A 12,077-nucleotide genomic window follows, 5' to 3' on the forward strand; every position below is an offset into this window, starting at 1 on the left:
GTGGTGCGTGCCAAGAATCTGCCGCGCCGTAGCCATGGCAACCTGGAGGAGAAGGCGAAGACAGGCGGTCTCCTCCTCGTCACCTCTCTGCCTTCCCAACCCCAACCTCTCTTCTCTCCGCGGCGCGCTCACCCAGGAGAAAAAAAAAGGCGCAAGCTTGCACTAGGCCGCGCAAAGCTGAAGACACAGCAAATCTGGCCGATTGATATCGAGCGGCTAGCCTCCAACGTGTTCGGCGTCCGTAAGCAACGGCGTTCTTGGTACTGTGCCAACCTTTAGTGCCTGCGTTTGTGGCATGCAAGGAACGCTGTCGCTCGTAGGCGCCGACGCGTCCAGCGCTAGTCAGACGAAATGTCGCAAATAGGAAGGTACTACCGAAAATGATCGCCCGAGAATACGTTCCTAAATGCGTAGTTAAGTAAAACCAATACCTAGCAGTAGCAGCCAGTAAGCTTCGCTGTGCGTAAGCTTTGCGCGACCGAGTGCAATCTTTCGTGATTTTTTTTTCTAGTCATGGCTTACTTTTTATCACCAACACTGTTGATTACTTTCCGCTCTTTTTTGGGTGGTATTGATCAGGACACATTTTCTACGGAGCGTCAGGCTTGATATGCCTCTAGCGTGCCATTATTGAATGCACTAAATGTGAGCCGAAAGTCTCGCCCATCAGCTCCGTCGATAGCTCAGTTTGTAGAGCGGTGGACTGTAGGAGGGCTATTGGATAAACAAACATCCATAGGTCGCTGGTTGGAATCCGGCTCGACGGACTTTTTATTGCGTGTCACGGTTTACTTTTTATCACCAGCACTGTTGATAAATTCCCGCTCTTCTTTTCGTGGGGGGGGGGGTATTGATAAGGACATATTTTTTACGTAACGTCAGCCTTGATCTACCTCAAGCGTGCGATAAATGAATGCACTAAATGCGATCAGCAGGTGTCGCCCATCAGCTCCGTCGATATCTCAGTTGGTAGAGCGGTGGACTGAGGGGGTGCTATTGGAGAAAAAGTTATCCATAGGTCGCTGATTCGAATCAGGCTTGACGGACTTTTAAGAGCGAAGCTGTTTAAGCCAGCCGTAATTTGTGGTGCGTGCCAAGAATCTGCCGCGCCGTAGCCATGCCAACCTGGAAGAGAAGGCGAAGACACGCGGTCTCCTCCTCGCCAGCTCCCTGCCTTCCCGACCCCCGCCTCTCTTCTCTCCGCGCGGGCTGAGCCAGGACAGAAAAAGGAGCAAACTTGCACTACGCCGCCCAAAGCTGAAGACACAGCAAATCTGGCCGATTGATATCGAGCGGTTAGCCTCCAACATGTTCAGCGTCGGTAAGCAGCGGCGCTCTTGGTACTGTGCCAACCTTTATTGCCTGCGTTTGTGGCATGCCAGGAACCTGTCGCTCGTAGGCGCCGACGCGTCCAGCGCTAGTCAGACGAAATGTCGCAAATAGGAAGGTACTACCGAAAATGATCGCCCGAGAATATCTTCCTAAATGCGTAGTTAAGTTAAAGCAAGACCTAGCAGTAGCAGCCAGTAAGCTTCGCTGTGCGTAAACTTTGCGCGAAAGAGTGCAAACTTGCGTGAATTTTTATTTCTAGTCATGGCTTACTTTTTATCACCAGCACTGTTGATTACTTTCCGCTCTTTTTTTTTGGGTGGTATTGATCAGCACACATTTTCTACGGAGCGTCAGGCTTGATATGCCTCAAGCGTGCCATTATTGAATGCACTAAATGTGATCCGAAAGTGTCGCCCATCAGCTCCGTCGATAGCTCAGTTGGTAGAGCGGTGGACTGTAGGAGTGCTATTGGAGAAACAGATATCCATAGGTCGCTGGTTCGAATCCGGCTCGACGGACTTTTTATTGCCTGTCGTGGCTTACTTTTTATCACCAGCACTGTTGACAACTTCCCGCTCTTTTTTTGGGGGTGGTATTGATAAGGACACATTTTTTACATAAAGTCAAGCTTGATCTACCTCACGCGTGCGATAAATGAATGCACTAAACTTGATCGAAAGGTGTCGCCCATCAGCTCCGTCGATATCTCATTTGGGAGAGCGGTGGACTGTAGGAGTGCTAATATAGAAATAGCTATCCATAGGTCGCTGATACGAATCCGGCTCGACGGACATTTAACAGCGAAGCTGTTTAAGCCAGCCGTAATTTGTGGTGCGTGCCTAGAAACTGCCGCGCCGTAGCCATGACAACCCGGAGGAGGAGGCGGAGACACGCGGTCTCCTCCTCGCCAGCTCCCTGCCTTCCCGACCCCCGCCTCTCTTCTCTCCGCGCGGGCTGAGCCAGGAGAAAAAGAAAAGCGAAAGCTTGCACTAGGCCGAGCAAAGCTGAAGACACAGCAAATCTGGCCGATTGATATAGAGCGGCTAGCCTCCAACGTGTTTGGCGACGGTAAGCAGCGGCGTTCGTGGTACTGTGCCAACCTTTATTGCCTGCATTTGTGGCATGCCAGGAACGCTGTCGCTCGTAGGCGCCGACGCGTCCAGCGCTAGTCAGACGAAATGTCGCAAATAGGAAGGTACTACCGAAAATGATCGCCCGAGAATACCTTCCTAAATGCGTAGTTAAGTTAAACCAAGACCTAGCAGTAGCAGCCAGTAAGCTTCGCTGTGCGTAAACTTTGCGCGAAAGAGTGCAATCTTGCGTGAATTTTTATTTCTAGTCATGGCTTACTTTTTATCACCAGCACTGTTGATTACTTTCCGCTCTTTTTTGGGTGGTATTGATCAGCACACATTTTCTACGGAGCGTCAGGCTTGATATGCCTCAAGCGTGCCATTATTGAATACACGAAATGCGATCGGAAGGTGTCGCCCACAAGCTCCGTCGATAGCTCGGTTCGTAGAGCGATGGACTGTAGGAGTTCTATTGGAGAAACAGATATCCATAGGTCGCTGCTTCGAAGCCGGCTCGACGGACTTTTTATTGCGTGTCATGGCTTACGTTTTATCACCAGCACTGTTGAGAACTTCCTGCTCTTCTTTTCGTGGGGGGGGGGGGGGTATTGATAAGGACATATTTTTTACGTAACGTCAACCTTGATCTACCTCAAGCGTGCGGTAAATGAATGCACTAATTGCGATCAGCAGGTGTCGCCCATCAGCTCCGTCGATATCTCAGTTGGTAGAGCGGTGCACTGTGGGAGTGCTGTTGGAGAAAAAGTTATCCATAGGTCGTTGATTCGAATCCGGCTTGACGGACTTTTAAGAGCGAAGCTGTTTAAGCCAGCCGTAATTTGTGGTTCGTGCCCAGAATCTGCCGCGCCGTAGCCATGACAACCCGGAGGAGGAGGCGGAGACACGCGGTCTCCTCCTCGCCAGCTCTCTGCCTTCCCAACCCCAACCTCTCTTCTCTCAGGGGCGCTCTCACCCAGGAGAAAAAAAAAGGTGCAAGCTTGCACTAGGCCGCCCAAAGCTGAAGACACAGCAAATCTGGCCGATTGATATCGAGCGGCTAGCCTCCAACGTGTTCAGCGTCGGTAAGCAGCGGCGTTCTTGGTACTGTGCCACCTTTACTGCCTGCGTTTGTGGCATGCCAGGAACGCTGTGGCTCGTAGGCGCCGACGCGTCCAGCGCTAGTCAGACAAAACTTCGCAAATAGGAAGGTACTACCGAAAATGATTGCCCGAGAATACCTTCCTAAATGCGTAATTAAGTTAAACCAAGACCTAGCAGTAGCAGCCAGTAAGCTTCGCTGTGCGTAAACTTTGCGCGAAAGAGTGCAAACTTGCGTGAATTTTTATTTCTAGTCAGGGCTAACTTTTTATGACCAGCAGTCTTGATTACTTTCCGCTCTTTTTTTCGGGTGGTATTGATCAGGACACATTTTCTACGGAGCGTCAGCCTTGATCTACCTCACGCGTGCGATAAATGAATGCACTAAACGTGATCGAAAGGTGTCGCCCATCAGCTCCGTCGATATCTCATTTGGGAGAGCGGTGGACTGTAGGAGTGATAATATAGAAACAGCTATCCATAGGTCGCTGGTTCGAATCCGGCTCGACGGACTTTTTAATGCCTGTCATGGCTTACTTTTTATCACCAGTACTGTTGAGAACTTCCTGCTCTTTTTTTTGGGGTGGTATTGATAAGGACACATTTTTTACATAAACTCAGGCTTGATCTACCTCACGCGTGCGATAAATGAATGCACTAAACGTGATCGAAAGGTGTCGCCCATCAGCTCCGTCGATATCTCATTTGGGAGAGCGGTGGACTGTAGGAGTGCTAATATAGAAACAGCTATCCATAGGTCGCTGATACGAATCCGGTTCGACGGACATTTAACAGCGAAGCTGTTTAAGCCAGCCGTAATTTGTGGTGCGTGCCAAGAATCTGCCGCGCCGTAGCCATGGCAACCTGGAGGAGAAGGCGAAGACAGGCGGTCTCCTCCTCGTCACATCTCTGCCTTCCCAACCCCAACCTCTCTTCTCTCTGCGGCGCGCTCACCCAGGAGAAAAAAAAAGGCGCAAGCTTGCACTAGGCCGCGCAAAGCTGAAGACACAGCAAATCTGGCCGATTGATATCGAGCGGCTAGCCTCCAACGTGTTCGGCGTCCGTAAGCAACGGCGTTCTTGGTACTGTGCCAACCATTAGTGCCTGCGTTTGTGGCATGCAAGGAACGCTGTCGCTCGTAGGCGCCGACGCGTCCAGCGCTAGTCAGACGAAATGTCGCAAATAGGAAGGTACTACCGAAAATGATCGCCCGAGAATACGTTCCTAAATGCGTAGTTAAGTAAAACCAATACCTAGCAGTAGCAGCCAGTAAGCTTCGCTGTGCGTAAGCTTTGCGCGACCGAGTGCAATCTTTCGTGATTTTTTTTTCTAGTCATGGCTTACTTTTTATCACCAACACTGTTGATTACTTTCCGCCTATTTTTTTGGGTGGTATTGATCAGGACACATTTTCTACGGAGCGTCAGGCTTGATATGCCTCTAGCGTGCCATTATTGAATGCACTAAATGTGAGCCGAAAGTCTCGCCCATCAGCTCCGTCGATAGCTCAGTTTGTAGAGCGGTGGACTGTAGGAGGGCTATTGGATAAACAAACATCCATAGGTCGCTGGTTGGAATCCGGCTCGACGGACTTTTTATTGCGTGTCACGGTTTACTTTTTAGCACCAGCACTGTTGATAAATTCCCGCTCTTCTTTTCGTGGGGGGGGGGGGGAGGTGGGTATTGATAAGGACATATTTTTTACGTAACGTCAGCCTTGATCTACCTCAAGCGTGCGATAAATGAATGCACTAAATGCGATCAGCAGGTGTCGCCCATCAGCTCCGTCGATATCTCAGTTGGTAGAGCGGTGGACTGAGGGGGTGCTATTGGAGAAAAAGTTATCCATAGGTCGCTGATTCGAATCAGGCTTGACGGACTTTTAAGAGCGAAGCTGTTTAAGCCAGCCGTAATTTGTGGTGCGTGCCAAGAATCTGCCGCGCCGTAGCCATGGCAACCTGGAAGAGAAGGCGAAGACACGCGGTCTCCTCCTCGCCAGCTCCCTGCCTTCCCGACCCCCGCCTCTCTTCTCTCCGCGCGGGCTGAGCCAGGACAGAAAAAAGGAGCAAACTTGCACTACGCCGCCCAAAGCTGAAGACACAGCAAATCTGGCCGATTGATATCGAGCGGTTAGCCTCCAACATGTTCAGCGTCGGTAAGCAGCGGCGTTCTTGGTACTGTGCCAACCTTTATTGCCTGCGTTTGTGGCATGCCAGGAACCTGTCGCTCGTAGGCGCCGACGCGTCCAGCGCTAGTCAGACGAAATGTCGCAAATAGGAAGGTACTACCGAAAATGGTCGCCCGAGAATATCTTCCTAAATGCGTAGTTAAGTTAAACCAAGACCTAGCAGTAGCAGCCAGTAAGCTTCGCTGTGCGTAAACTTTGCGCGAAAGAGTGCAACTTGCGTGAATTTTTATTTCTAGTCATGGCTTACTTTTTATCACAAGCACTGTTGATTACTTTCCGCTCTTTTTTGGGTGGTATTGATCAGCACACATTTTCTACGGAGCGTCAGGCTTGATATGCCTCAAGCGTGCCATTATTGAATGCACTAAATGTGATCCGAAAGTGTCGCCCATTAGCTCCGTCGATAGCTCAGTTGGTAGAGCGGTGGACTGTAGGAGTGCTATTGGAGAAACAGATATCCATAGGTCGCTGGTTCGAATCCGGCTCGACGGACTTTTTATTGCCTGTCATGGCTTACTTTTTATCACCAGCACTGTTGACAACTTCCCGCTCTTTTTTTTTTGGGGTGGTATTGATAAGGACACATTTTTTACATAAAGTCAAGCTTGATCTACCTCACGCGTGCGATAAATGAATGCACTAAACGTGATCGAAAGGTGTCGCCCATCAGCTCCGTCGATATCTCATTTGGGAGAGCGGTGGACTGTAGGAGTGCTAATATAGAAACAGCTATCCATAGGTCGCTGATACGAATCCGGCTCGACGGACATTTAACAGCGAAGCTGTTTAAGCCAGCTGTAATTTGTGGTGCGTGCCTAGAAACTGCCGCGCCGTAGCCATGACAACCCGGAGGAGGAGGCGGAGACACGCGGTCTCCTCCTCGCCAGCTCCCTGCCTTCCCGACCCCCGCCTCTCTTCTCTCCGCGCGGGCTGAGCCAGGAGAAAAAGAAAAGCGAAAGCTTGCACTAGGCCGAGCAAAGCTGAAGACACAGCAAATCTGGCCGATTGATGTAGAGCGGCTAGCCTCCAACGTGTTCGGCGACGGTAAGCAGCGGCGTTCGTGGTACTGTGCCAACCTTTATTGCCTGCATTTGTGGCATGCCAGGAACGCTGCCGCTCGTAGGCGCCGACGCGTCCAGCGCTAGTCAGACGAAATGTCGCAAATAGGAAGGTACTACCGAAAATGATCGCCCGACAAAACCTTCCTACATGCGTAGTTAAGTTAAACCAAGACCTAGCAGTAGCAGCCAGTAAGCTTTGCTGTGCGTAAACTTTGCGCGAAAGAGTGCAATCTTTCGTGATTTTTTTTTCTAGTCATGGCTTACTTTTTATCACCAACACTGTTGATTACTTTCCGCTCTTTTTTTGGGGTGGTATTGATCAGGACACATTTTCTACAGAGCGTCAGGCTTGATATGCCTCTAGCGTTCCATTATTGAATCCACTGAATGTGATCCGAAAGTGTCGCCCATCAGCTCCGTCTATAGCTCAGTTGGTAGAGCGGTGGACTGTAGGAGTGCTATTGGAGAAACAGATATCCATAGGTCGCTGGTTCGAATCCGGCTCGACGGACTTTTTATTGCCTGTCGTGGCTTACTTTTTATCACCAGCACTGTTGACAACTTCCCGCTCTTTTTTTGGGGGTGGTATTGATAAGGACACATTTTTTACATAAAGTCAAGCTTGATCTACCTCACGCGTGCGATAAATGAATGCACTAAACTTGATCGAAAGGTGTCGCCCATCAGCTCCGTCGATATCTCATTTGGGAGAGCGGTGGACTGTAGGAGTGCTAATATAGAAATAGCTATCCATAGGTCGCTGATACGAATCCGGCTCGACGGACATTTAACAGCGAAGCTGTTTAAGCCAGCCGTAATTTGTGGTGCGTGCCTAGAAACTGCCGCGCCGTAGCCATGACAACCCGGAGGAGGAGGCGGAGACACGCGGTCTCCTCCTCGCCAGCTCCCTGCCTTCCCGACCCCCGCCTCTCTTCTCTCCGCGCGGGCTGAGCCAGGAGAAAAAGAAAAGCGAAAGCTTGCACTAGGCCGAGCAAAGCTGAAGACACAGCAAATCTGGCCGATTGATATAGAGCGGCTAGCCTCCAACGTGTTTGGCGACGGTAAGCAGCGGCGTTCGTGGTACTGTGCCAACCTTTATTGCCTGCATTTGTGGCATGCCAGGAACGCTGTCGCTCGTAGGCGCCGACGCGTCCAGCGCTAGTCAGACGAAATGTCGCAAATAGGAAGGTACTACCGAAAATGATCGCCCGAGAATACCTTCCTAAATGCGTAGTTAAGTTAAACCAAGACCTAGCAGTAGCAGCCAGTAAGCTTCGCTGTGCGTAAACTTTGCGCGAAAGAGTGCAATCTTGCGTGAATTTTATTTCTAGTCATGGCTTACTTTTTATCACCAGCACTGTTGATTACTTTCCGCTCTTTTTTGGGTGGTATTGATCAGCACACATTTTCTACGGAGCGTCAGGCTTGATATGCCTCAAGCGTGCCATTATTGAATACACGAAATGCGATCGGAAGGTGTCGCCCACAAGCTCCGTCGATAGCTCGGTTCGTAGAGCGATGGACTGTAGGAGTTCTATTGGAGAAACAGATATCCATAGGTCGCTGCTTCGAAGCCGGCTCGACGGACTTTTTATTGCGTGTCATGGCTTACGTTTTATCACCAGCACTGTTGAGAACTTCCTGCTCTTCTTTTCGTGGGGGGGGGGGGGGGTATTGATAAGGACATATTTTTACGTAACGTCAACCTTGATCTACCTCAAGCGTGCGGTAAATGAATGCACTAATTGCGATCAGCAGGTGTCGCCCATCAGCTCCGTCGATATCTCAGTTGGTAGAGCGGTGCACTGTGGGAGTGCTGTTGGAGAAAAAGTTATCCATAGGTCGTTGATTCGAATCCGGCTTGACGGACTTTTAAGAGCGAAGCTGTTTAAGCCAGCCGTAATTTGTGGTTCGTGCCCAGAATCTGCCGCGCCGTAGCCATGACAACCCGGAGGAGGAGGCGGAGACACGCGGTCTCCTCCTCGCCAGCTCTCTGCCTTCCCAACCCCAACCTCTCTTCTCTCAGGGGCGCTCTCACCCAGGAGAAAAAAAAAGGTGCAAGCTTGCACTAGGCCGCCCAAAGCTGAAGACACAGCAAATCTGGCCGATTGATATCGAGCGGCTAGCCTCCAACGTGTTCAGCGTCGGTAAGCAGCGGCGTTCTTGGTACTGTGCCAACCTTTACTGCCTGCGTTTGTGGCATGCCAGGAACGCTGTGGCTCGTAGGCGCCGACGCGTCCAGCGCTAGTCAGACAAAACTTCGCAAATAGGAAGGTACTACCGAAAATGATTGCCCGAGAATACCTTCCTAAATGCGTAATTAAGTTAAACCAAGACCTAGCAGTAGCAGCCAGTAAGCTTCGCTGTGCGTAAACTTTGCGCGAAAGAGTGCAAACTTGCGTGAATTTTTATTTCTAGTCAGGGCTAACTTTTTATGACCAGCAGTCTTGATTACTTTCCGCTCTTTTTTTCGGGTGGTATTGATCAGGACACATTTTCTACGGAGCGTCAGCCTTGATCTACCTCACGCGTGCGATAAATGAATGCACTAAACGTGATCGAAAGGTGTCGCCCATCAGCTCCGTCGATATCTCATTTGGGAGAGCGGTGGACTGTAGGAGTGATAATATAGAAACAGCTATCCATAGGTCGCTGGTTCGAATCCGGCTCGACGGACTTTTTAATGCCTGTCATGGCTTACTTTTTATCACCAGTACTGTTGAGAACTTCCTGCTCTTTTTTTGGGGGTGGTATTGATAAGGACACATTTTTTACATAAACTCAGGCTTGATCTACCTCACGCGTGCGATAAATGAATGCACTAAACGTGATCGAAAGGTGTCGCCCATCAGCTCCGTCGATATCTCATTTGGGAGAGCGGTGGACTGTAGGAGTGCTAATATAGAAACAGCTATCCATAGGTCGCTGATACGAATCCGGTTCGACGGACATTTAACAGCGAAGCTGTTTAAGCCAGCCGTAATTTGTGGTGCGTGCCAAGAATCTGCCGCGCCGTAGCCATGGCAACCTGGAGGAGAAGGCGAAGACAGGCGGTCTCCTCCTCGTCACATCTCTGCCTTCCCAACCCCAACCTCTCTTCTCTCTGCGGCGCGCTCACCCAGGAGAAAAAAAAAGGCGCAAGCTTGCACTAGGCCGCGCAAAGCTGAAGACACAGCAAATCTGGCCGATTGATATCGAGCGGCTAGCCTCCAACGTGTTCGGCGTCCGTAAGCAACGGCGTTCTTGGTACTGTGCCAACCATTAGTGCCTGCGTTTGTGGCATGCAAGGAACGCTGTCGCTCGTAGGCGCCGACGCGTCCAGCGCTAGTCAGACGAAATGTCGCAAATAGGAAGGTACTACCGAAAATGATCGCCCGAGAATACGTTCCTAAATGCGTAGTTAAGTAAAACCAATACCTAGCAGTAGCAGCCAGTAAGCTTCGCTGTGCGTAAGCTTTGCGCGACCGAGTGCAATCTTTCGTGATTTTTTTTTCTAGTCATGGCTTACTTTTTATCACCAACACTGTTGATTACTTTCCGCCTATTTTTTTGGGTGGTATTGATCAGGACACATTTTCTACGGAGCGTCAGGCTTGATATGCCTCTAGCGTGCCATTATTGAATGCACTAAATGTGAGCCGAAAGTCTCGCCCATCAGCTCCGTCGATAGCTCAGTTTGTAGAGCGGTGGACTGTAGGAGGGCTATTGGATAAACAACATCCATAGGTCGCTGGTTGGAATCCGGCTCGACGGACTTTTTATTGCGTGTCACGGTTTACTTTTTATCACCAGCACTGTTGATAAATTCCCGCTCTTCTTTTCGTGGGGGGGGGGGGGGGTGGTATTGATAAGGACATATTTTTTACGTAACGTCAGCCTTGATCTACCTCAAGCGTGCGATAAATGAATGCACTAAATGCGATCAGCAGGTGTCGCCCATCAGCTCCGTCGATATCTCAGTTGGTAGAGCGGTGGACTGAGGGGGTGCTATTGGAGAAAAAGTTATCCATAGGTCGCTGATTCGAATCAGGCTTGACGGACTTTTAAGAGCGAAGCTGTTTAAGCCAGCCGTAATTTGTGGTGCGTGCCAAGAATCTGCCGCGCCGTAGCCATGGCAACCTGGAAGAGAAGGCGAAGACACGCGGTCTCCTCCTCGCCAGCTCCCTGCCTTCCCGACCCCCGCCTCTCTTCTCTCCGCGCGGGCTGAGCCAGGACAGAAAAAAGGAGCAAACTTGCACTACGCCGCCCAAAGCTGAAGACACAGCAAATCTGGCCGATTGATATCGAGCGGTTAGCCTCCAACATGTTCAGCGTCGGTAAGCAGCGGCGTTCTTGGTACTGTGCCAACCTTTATTGCCTGCGTTTGTGGCATGCCAGGAACCTGTCGCTCGTAGGCGCCGACGCGTCCAGCGCTAGTCAGACGAAATGTCGCAAATAGGAAGGTACTACCGAAAATGATCGCCCGAGAATATCTTCCTAAATGCGTAGTTAAGTTAAACCAAGACCTAGCAGTAGCAGCCAGTAAGCTTCGCTGTGCGTAAACTTTGCGCGAAAGAGTGCAAACTTGCGTGAATTTTTATTTCTAGTCATGGCTTACTTTTTATCACCAGCACTGTTGATTACTTTCCGCTCTTTTTTTGGGTGGTATTGATCAGCACACATTTTCTACGGAGCGTCAGGCTTGATATGCCTCAAGCGTGCCATTATTGAATGCACTAAATGTGATCCGAAAGTGTCGCCCATTAGCTCCGTCGATAGCTCAGTTGGTAGAGCGGTGGACTGTAGGAGTGCTATTGGAGAAACAGATATCCATAGGTCGCTGGTTCGAATCCGGCTCGACGGACTTTTTATTGCCTGTCATGGCTTACTTTTTATCACCAGCACTGTTGACAACTTCCCGCTCTTTTTTTGGGGTGGTATTGATAAGGACACATTTTTTACATAAAGTCAAGCTTGATCTACCTCACGCGTGCGATAAATGAATGCACTAAACGTGATCGAAAGGTGTCGCCCATCAGCTCCGTCGATATCTCATTTGGGAGAGCGGTGGACTGTAGGAGTGCTAATATAGAAACAGCTATCCATAGGTCGCTGATACGAATCCGGCTCGACGGACATTTAACAGCGAAGCTGTTTAAGCCAGCCGTAATTTGTGGTGCGTGCCTAGAAACTGCCGCGCCGTAGCCATGACAACCCGGAGGAGGAGGCGGAGACACGCGGTCTCCTCCTCGCCAGCTCCCTGCCTTCCCGACCCCCGCCTCTCTTCTCTCCGCGCGGGCTGAGCCAGGAGAAAAAGAAAAGCGAAAGCTTGCACTAGGCCGAGCA

The 12,077-nt window shown here is 50.3% G+C and overlaps 9 non-coding genes across 9 annotated transcripts; all 9 read left to right on the top strand.

Annotated features, from left to right (window-relative positions):
• Positions 1-672: 672 nt before the first annotated feature.
• Positions 673-767, top strand: Trnay-gua (transfer RNA tyrosine (anticodon GUA)). Its single transcript has 2 exons — positions 673-709; positions 732-767. It is a non-coding gene; the product is annotated as a tRNA-Tyr (tRNA).
• A 988-nt stretch (positions 768-1,755) lies between these two features.
• Trnay-gua (transfer RNA tyrosine (anticodon GUA)) lies at positions 1,756-1,850 on the top strand. Its single transcript has 2 exons — positions 1,756-1,792; positions 1,815-1,850. It is a non-coding gene; the product is annotated as a tRNA-Tyr (tRNA).
• Positions 1,851-3,920: 2,070 nt separating this feature from the next.
• On the top strand, positions 3,921-4,015 carry Trnay-gua (transfer RNA tyrosine (anticodon GUA)). The gene is made up of 2 exons: positions 3,921-3,957; positions 3,980-4,015. It is a non-coding gene; the product is annotated as a tRNA-Tyr (tRNA).
• A 984-nt stretch (positions 4,016-4,999) lies between these two features.
• Positions 5,000-5,094, top strand: Trnay-gua (transfer RNA tyrosine (anticodon GUA)). The gene is made up of 2 exons: positions 5,000-5,036; positions 5,059-5,094. It is a non-coding gene; the product is annotated as a tRNA-Tyr (tRNA).
• Positions 5,095-6,088: 994 nt separating this feature from the next.
• Positions 6,089-6,183, top strand: Trnay-gua (transfer RNA tyrosine (anticodon GUA)). Its single transcript has 2 exons — positions 6,089-6,125; positions 6,148-6,183. It is a non-coding gene; the product is annotated as a tRNA-Tyr (tRNA).
• A 985-nt stretch (positions 6,184-7,168) lies between these two features.
• Trnay-gua (transfer RNA tyrosine (anticodon GUA)) lies at positions 7,169-7,263 on the top strand. The gene is made up of 2 exons: positions 7,169-7,205; positions 7,228-7,263. It is a non-coding gene; the product is annotated as a tRNA-Tyr (tRNA).
• A 2,070-nt stretch (positions 7,264-9,333) lies between these two features.
• Positions 9,334-9,428, top strand: Trnay-gua (transfer RNA tyrosine (anticodon GUA)). The gene is made up of 2 exons: positions 9,334-9,370; positions 9,393-9,428. It is a non-coding gene; the product is annotated as a tRNA-Tyr (tRNA).
• A 984-nt stretch (positions 9,429-10,412) lies between these two features.
• Trnay-gua (transfer RNA tyrosine (anticodon GUA)) lies at positions 10,413-10,506 on the top strand. Its single transcript has 2 exons — positions 10,413-10,449; positions 10,471-10,506. It is a non-coding gene; the product is annotated as a tRNA-Tyr (tRNA).
• Positions 10,507-11,500: 994 nt separating this feature from the next.
• Trnay-gua (transfer RNA tyrosine (anticodon GUA)) lies at positions 11,501-11,595 on the top strand. The gene is made up of 2 exons: positions 11,501-11,537; positions 11,560-11,595. It is a non-coding gene; the product is annotated as a tRNA-Tyr (tRNA).
• Positions 11,596-12,077: the final 482 nt, after the last annotated feature.

This window comes from Dermacentor silvarum, chromosome 1 (assembly GCF_013339745.2).
Source record: "Dermacentor silvarum isolate Dsil-2018 chromosome 1, BIME_Dsil_1.4, whole genome shotgun sequence".
Classification (NCBI taxonomy): Eukaryota; Metazoa; Arthropoda; class Arachnida; order Ixodida; family Ixodidae; genus Dermacentor; species Dermacentor silvarum.